Source organism: Apium graveolens, chromosome 1 (genome assembly GCF_009905375.1).
Source record: "Apium graveolens cultivar Ventura chromosome 1, ASM990537v1, whole genome shotgun sequence".
In the NCBI taxonomy this organism is placed as follows: Eukaryota; Viridiplantae; Streptophyta; class Magnoliopsida; order Apiales; family Apiaceae; genus Apium; species Apium graveolens.
The window spans coordinates 147,281,207-147,290,135 of record NC_133647.1 but is presented as its reverse complement, the minus strand read 5'-3'; positions in this window follow the sequence as shown (position 1 = coordinate 147,290,135).

Sequence of the window (8,929 nt, the reverse complement as noted above, 5' to 3'; positions counted from 1 at the left end):
AAAAGAAACCAAGGCATTGTTCTTCATGCTCTCGGCCAAAACAGAACCAGAACACTAAAACTGTTGTATCTCCTTCATTTCTCACTCAAATATTGTGTTCTACAGCTCATTGGAAAGGTATTGAGATGGCCTACAACTCTTGTTCACAAGTCTCGTCCAAATAATCATGGTAAGACCCTCATTTTTACAGTTCTTTAAATCGGACTTTTAGAAACTTCAAAGCCTAACTTTGTGTTCTTGATTTCTTTGGAAAGATCAAGCTTGTAGGAGGCTCCCTAAGGCTTCCTAGCAACTTAACACCTCCCAAGGAAGGTATAAACTTCAAACCCTAGCCTTTACTTTATTTGTTAGTAAGTTTAATGGTTGGTGTTGTGAAATGAGAAGCATGAATTGTGATTATTAGTAGTTTGGTTTGATTTGGAAGTGTTTTGGTAATTGAAGCTTGATTATAGTTCATAGGTCTTGATTGTGGTTGTTTGAGTTGAAAACCTTGGAGATTATGGACTGATGTGGTATGGTTTAGGTGAAGTTTTGTTGTATTGATGGTTATGAGTTGGTTGGTGGTTAATTGGAGTAGTTTAAACATTGGTAATCGCGTAAACATAGCCGTCGTAACGTCCGATTTTCTTTGGAAAGTTTTTGTGCATAATATTAGGACCCGAGAACCCCCTGCTAGATTATGACCACTGCCATGTTTAGATAGCTCATGTTACGAGCTTCGTTTTGATATGTAGTTCGTTCGATTCCGATGCACGGTTTAGGAGAAACGACCGTTTCAAGTAACGGCGTTTCGCGAACGAAACTTTTCCCCTCGCCTTACTTTGAAACATAGGTTAAAGACCAAAAAGGGTTAATTAATGTATGAAACATTTATGGTAAGTGTGTTAGGTAGTTGGTAAGACACTCGCGAAGGAATCGCCTTAAAACTCGTAAAGGTTAAATTATTAAAAATGGTGGAGCCGAGGGTACTCGAGTGACTTAAGAGAATCAGTAAGCGCAAAACAAGCGTTAGAGTCTAAGTTAGTTAAAGTATAGATTTACAAGTGACTTTGGTTTAATTCCAACTTACTTGTTGCTTATAGGTTACCAGACTCGTCCCGAGCCATTCGTAACCCCCAGTCGCTCAGGCAAGTTTTCTACCCGTTATACTGTTGTTGTGATGTAAATATATGTATATGCATTATCTTGTGATAAGTGCATGATTGTTATTAGCAAATTTTGTGATATATTGGAGCATGCTGATATGGTATATATGCATGTCTGTTTCGTAATCTGGTTATCTATCTGTTGATTTCGATGCTTATAGTTGTATAATACCTATGCTAGAGATAAGCAGTAGTTGCGTATACCCTTAGTATAGGGGACCCAAAGGTGAACATATCTCTAAACCGGGAGTCGATGTTCCCGAGAATAATATATATATTTTTATATATATATGGTTATAGTTTTCCAAACTATTAATCGAATAAGGTTTATTCGATAACTTTTATTTTATTAATTGAATACTATATTGAATATTCATTCGAGGGTTATGACTCAGTTTATTTTATTATTTGAATATGATTTGAATATTCATTCGAGGGTTATGACTCAGTTTATTTTATTATTTCAATATGATTTGAATATTCATTCGAGGGCTTATGACTCAGTTTATATTATTTAATGATTATTAATTGGATATTCATTTGAGGATGTATGACTCCTTTATTTTATTTAATGAATATTATTTATAATATTCATTCGAGGTATTATGACTCCGCTTATTACTTATAATATTCTTTATTGTATTAAAGAATAAGGTGTCGATAGTCAAACTTATTTTTGATTATTCAAATAAAGATATTACTTTCGTATAAGTATATCTTTGATTAATTGCTATTCAGTCAAGTATAAGTTTTCCAACTTCTACCTCAATTATTCTTTATGGGAGTATTATTTAAATAATAATATTCAGATATTTCTTTCATATTGGGACTGATTTATTTTATTAAATCAGCATTACTCCAAACATTCTTAGAAATATTTTCGAGTCTTCAAAATGAATTTAAAAGGTAGAGAGGATCCCAAACTTGTTTCCAAATTCAAGATCTTCCATTTTAAGGAGACTTGAATATTCGCTCAAAAATCTTGGGGATCCGGCTCTGTGGTGTATTTTATATTCGCAACATGGTTGCTGTTTTGAGAAAACAATTTGATTACTTGCCCAATTTCGGGAAGTAAGTCCATCTGATTGAGTCGGCATAAGCGACAGGCCGGGGTACGGTCTATGAATGTGTAAGTGGCTGGGTGGCAGTCCATCAACGCGTGAGTGGCCGGGGTAACGGTCTAGCGCGAGGTCCTAATGCGGCCAGGGTGATGACCGGTGAGGAATTCATCCATCTACAGTAGAAAAGGTTACTTATTGGTATCTTTGCCTGATCAGCAAGATATCTGGTTTATGCCAAAATTCTTTTCCTTCCGAATTCATTGGATATTGCAACTTTGTTCATACTTTACATGACAGAGGTTTTCAGGAAATGTATGGGAGATATATATGAATATATTTATATATCGGGACTTAATGAAGTATCTCGTAACTTCATTATTTATAATGATATTCAAAGATTGAATCTATTCAAATCTTGTCTTGTAGTCTCATCTATGTGATGAACCTTTGAAACTGATTATAACTTGAACGGGGGTAGTTCAAGTAGTATTTGGGAAAGATATAAGTATTTTGGGGTATCTTGTAACTTCATCTTTTAAACTTATATCAGGTTAATGATTGTCTTATGAATGACAAAGATTTTCGAAAAAACGTTGAGACAAGGTTAGATATATGAGATCACCTTGCAACGATATTTTTTGTGTATACAGTTATAAACTGGAACTCTGTGTATATTATGGATGGAAGAGGACTTCCAAGATTTTGAAAAGTATATATGTATATATACTGAATATTTTGCGACTTCATCGCATTAAGATATCAAACTTGGTTCATTTCTTTTGACCAAGACTTTCATGAGTACTATGAGAAGGCTCATATACTATTAATCATTATACATATTATTTTGGTGGGCTTGCTGCTCACCCTTGCTTTATTTCTTCATCACACAACAACAGTTAGGAAAGATGGCCAGACTCCAGCAGACCCAGCGCAAGCGCGTGGGAAGCGTCCCGCTTCTTCCCGTTGATGTTGTAGCTGCTATAGCTGCAGAGGTAGATCTATTGTAGATCAGACCATCTACTTTTGAGAATCAATTATGTATAATTATAACTTGTGGCAGATAATGGCAATTAACTGTAAATTTATCAAGTAATCATTTTGGGTTGTAATAACTTTTAAATTGTGGATTCAAAGACTTGTACTTATTTAAATTTCATCTCTGAGACTATAACGGGTTGTGGTGTGTGTTAGTGTGGGGTCACAACATAAGGTTATTTATTATTAATTAAGTGAAGTGATATTGTGGAAAGAAAGATCGTGACGACCCGGATCCCCGACCCCGGATCTGGGGGTGTTACAATAATGATTAGTTTATAACCGAACTCATCGTCACCATGGGTTCCAATGAAAGCATGGTAAATAACTAGGTCTTATAAACTGAATAATAATCAAAAGTATATTAACAAGAGTATTAGGTTCAAACAACAAAGAAAACAAGCATCCAAGATTACAACTTAAGCAAAGAATCACAAGTAAAAACAAGATCTTCTTCTCCTTCGTTATATTGTGCTATTAGGTCTTCTTTCTGCTCTCTCCTTGCTCTCTTATATGAAAAACGTCTTTAAAAATCTTTAATTACCAGCCCAACAGATCAGGAGTCCAACAAATCAATCTTCTAATAGAATCAGGATTCTTGAAATTCGACCCTGCGCGACCGCCCCCAATACCTAGCGCGGCCGCCCTGAATTTCTTTCAAATGGGCGCGGCCGCTCCCAAGAGTAGTGCGACCGCCCTGAGCTTCTGGAAAAACTGGATTTTCCTGCTTTCTTGATATTCTCGTGCTGGTTTCTTGTGCGCAATAAACCGAGGTTCCATCCTAACACTCTTTCAAGCATAAAACATGAAATATCCAATCCTTATTTCTAATATTGCCCTGAAATGCAAAAACACAACAAAAACACATCAAAACACAAATAACTTGAGTACAAAACACCAATTTGAGCCTTTACGAAGCGTTCTAAGTGGACATAAATGCCACTTATCACACCCCCAAACTTGAATCGTGCTTGTCCTCAAGCATAACAGACTCAAAAACAAAAAATAAAAATGCATGAATGCAACTAACATGAATGCAACTAACATGAATGCAATGATCCCCTCAGAATAACTAAACCAATCAATAAGCAACATCTTAAAGAATGCAGTTATTCACACAAAGTTCAATCAAATCCCACAAATCAACTCACAAGCCAAAAACGTGCGTGTGTGCAATTGCTTAACAGATATACTCTCGAAATTAGATCAATAATCATAACTCACCTCTCGTTAAGACAATCACAAGGTTATAAATAGAATAACGACTCAAAATGACTAACAACACTTCATTTTTTATCAAAGTTATACAAGGATTCATGCTTTTATTGATAACACATAACAAAACACAAACATGCTAATTGATCGTGTAATGAGCGAGGGTCCACAAAGACTAATGTAATAATACCCATGTAGCGAGCGTTACGTTAGCGGATCCCAGACTATCAAAGCCTTAGGTCACTAGGCACAAAATCCCCTAGATCTTAATAACTCGAGTATTAAAGAGCCCACTCGTGATCAATTATGCATAACACATATTTTTTTTTCTTTTTTTTTTCTTTTTTTTCTATTATTTTTTTCATGTTCTGAACGAGTGCGTTCGCTCCATCGCCTCAACCCTACACTACTCATATAAATATGAGCCGGCTACTAGCCATTTAACGCCTAGCCACAACTAGCGTTGATATCCAATGTTTTTCTCCAATTTTAAAAATCCATGTTATTTCGTCACTAAGAGAATAACATAAATTCTAGACATAAACAAGTGATTAAACCTTTACAAACAAACAAGTCATGATCATGATCTAGCACTCAAGTAACCTATAAGACTTAGTGACATTTTTCTTGTTTTTATCATGCAAATCAATTCGTTAGGACTTAACATTCCTCTATACGACATCACTACACTCGAATCAACATCACAAATCAAGCGAAAAAGCAACCTAAGGGATCATGATATAATGCCAATGCAACTATATGCAACATAATAACATGATAACAAATACGCAAAACAAAAACAAAAACAAATAACTACATGACAAATATGCAAACTATATGAAGTAAACTATCATGAATATGAATCTATATGGACTCACACACAAATATTCCTTTACTATCACCCCCATACTTAAAAATTTCACTATCCTCATTGAAGGTAATAGTAAGGAATCAAGGCATACCTACTCGGAAGAAGAATGATCATCACCCTCCACAGGTGGAGTGTCAGGAGGGGGGGTATATAGAATCCTCTCCAAAAACTGGCCACTGTATGTCAACCCCCATGGCTCTAAAAGATGTACCCAATGCCTGAGTAAGATCCTGCACAAACCTGCTCTGCGACTCATACATAGCATCCATCCGCCTCGTCAAACGCTTATACCGCGTCGAGCCTAAACCAGCACTATCCTCTGCCTCCTGCTGCTGCTGCGAAGAATTAGCCTCACCAACCTGATGTCTCCATGCTGCTCTGCGTGCCTGAGTCGAACCACCAACATACATCTGATTGGCTGGCTAGCCACCGGCAAATGATCAAAGGTGTACCCAAGTTCTTTCTCGTCAGCCTTCCCACCATACCACTCCTGCATGGTCAAGATCGTAGAACTATCGATGGGGGTGCTCGGTAACCGAAGCTGCTCGTGTGCGGGCCAATGAACTCCCACCGCAACACAAAGCTTGGTCACAATCGAAGCATAAGGGATAGACCCCGTAGTGCCTCCACGCAAAAACCGTAAAATACCCTGATGAATAACAGAACAAGATCCATATAATCTCCATACAAAATCCCCATAACAACTTCACACGATATACAGTCACATCATGCACATGAGAAGAAGGCATGATATTCGCACAAATAAAAGCATTCCAAGCACGAGCAAACCTGTTCATACATGAAGCAGGGAAATTGAGATACTCGTTCGATCCCCTCTTGAACTTCCAATGTGTATTCGGGATATATAGAGTAGCCATAATCAAATCCAAATTAAACTCCTCCCCCATCTTATTAACCCACTCCTCCTGAGTGGCTGCCTCACAGGTTGGTTGATAACCCTGCGAATAGCTTCCGGGCTATAATCCACTGTCAATCCACGTACAACCAAATACCCATTCTTATCAGCTTTACGTTCACATAGAACTTGCGAACGATACTCATAGGCACAGCCTCGGGTGCCTCACAAACGAAACCCATCCCATCTCCAAGATCATCTCGAGAAGCTTACCATCCTTACCAGAAGGTAGAAAACCCCTCTTTTTCACTATCTGCTTAGACAACTGTTGAGTGGCATTTATGACACTTTATAACGCTCCATTAAGCTTTGAATTGGTGTTTTTGTACTCAAGTTATTGGTGTTTTAATGTGTTTTCTAGTATTTTTACATTTCAGGCATTAATCCAGGATTCAGGTGAATTAGCATTGATTTGAAGGAGTAAAGGCTCGTGAAGACCAACTCGTTGCAACAAGAAAAGAAGGCAATTCCAGTTTTTCCAGAGGACCGACGCGCCCGCGCTGTGCTAGCGCGCGCCAGAGAAGCAGAATGTCAGCGCGCCCGTGCTGGTGAAGCGCGCGGTCGCGCCAGGTCGGGAATCCAGTTTCCTTTTTCAATTAGAAGACTATTTTTGTGGGCTTTTGGATTAATTGGGGTGCTATTTAAAGACAATAAAAAGACATTTTTTATAACGAAGCTTAAGGAGAAGACGACAAGAAGACCTATAGCACAATTCAACGAAGGCGAAGAAGATCTAGTTTATTCTTGTGAATCTTTGTTCTATGTTGTAATCTTGGATGCTCGTTTCTTATTTTGTTGTACCTAATTCTCTGGATTACGTACTTGGTTTATTATTTGTTTATAAAGACTACGTTTATTATACCATACTTTCATCGGAACCCACGTTGATGATGAGTCCGATTATGGGCTAATCGTTATCGTGGGGTTCTAGCGGATTTATTTATGGATTTATTTAGTTGATTTGTTTCGATGCCTTAGTGTGTGGTGATTATATGATAACCTATTTTTGGTTGTGCTTATTCGTCTTATGAGCGTCCGGAACTTATAAGATAGCGTGTTAATTCTTAATGAAGCGAAAGTGAATTTAAGGGTTTAGAACTTGCCATGCTAGCATAGGTTCATGTGTTATTTTTATGCGTGATTCATAGGTAATTTTAACCATCTTACTTTCCCTATGTAATCATGAGGATAACTTGTGCATTAAACCGTTATGTTATCAAATTCTATAGACATATAGGGTCTCAATATAATTGGTGTCTATTCAGCTTCTATCTCTTTTGTGGATGTCTGGTAGTATAGTATTCGTATAACGAAAGTTGGCGTTTATCAGTTTTATGTTATCTGATTAGTGTCATCACCATTACATGTTAATGTTAAGAACAAAATGGCTATTGAATGAAGTACTGAATGAAGTTAGAATCCCATGTTTGTGTCATATATTATTCAATTCTCTTTAATCTCTTAAGTAATGTTCTCTAGTATAATTCTCAATCGTTAATCGTAGTATAATCAAAACCCAATTTGTTATTCATCTTAGCATTGAATAATAGCCATATCATTGTTGCATAAGTGCATAAATCACAAAATTAACCTAAACCAGTCTCTGTGGGAAGGAACTAGAAATAAATTCTATATACTTGCGATTCGCGTATAATAGCGTGAATTATTAGCGCATGATTAGTGACTAACAAGTTTTTGACGCCGCTGTCGGGGACTCGGTGTTAACTTTTAGTTTATGTGTTTGTCATTAGTGATCGTTAAAGTTCATTGACTCAGATATTGTTACTTACTACTCTTTTCCTTGTCGTATTTCAGTTACTCTAGCGAGCGTGTATGCATACACGTTCGGGGGCCTCGTAAGAGAACTTTGGATCAAGCCGAGGAAGAAGCTGTTTGTGATTAGAAGGGAAGTTTTTGAGGACGGAGAGAAAGTAGAAGAAGAAGAAGAGAAAGTCGAGGACACCAGCTTTAGTAGTGATGGGAGATCAAGCAGAAATTCCTAAGGCTTTGATGGACTATTAATAGCGAAAGATCAATGATTATTCATCAAGTATTATCAGACCAACCATCCGGATAACATTTTTGAGATCAAGTCGAGCACGATTCAGATGATAAAGAACTTAGTTCAGTTTGGGGTTCTCCTTACAGAAGATGTAACGACTAGGAACTTTACGTTTATATATATCATGATTATAATAAAATATGTGAATTAATGTGTTATTTATGTGTGATTATCTGATTGATAAACCCTAACTGTTACGTGATACGTGTATCCCATGTCATTCTGTATTTTTAAGTATGTTTCAGATATTTTATTATGCATTTATAGGTTTTATTTCAAATGTTTTACGACCCCAAACGATGATTTTAAAGCAGTATTTTCAAATAAAAAATAATGGGCCTTATTTTCATCAAATGGCTTTTACAATCGCATTGTTCTGAACATCTAGATAATTTATAAATTTTCTAGTTTTGCGAAAAAAAATGATTTTTCCGGGCCCCATTGGGTGTCAAAAAACCCCACAAAATCACATTTTTATTTATAAAATTATAGGGACTTTCATTATATATTTCTTGCATTTTTGCATTATTCACAATTTTTGGGAATTTTTGGCATATATTGCATATAAAATATTTATAATTTTTTTACTCAAAAATTATAAAATTAGGGCCCATATTTTTATTT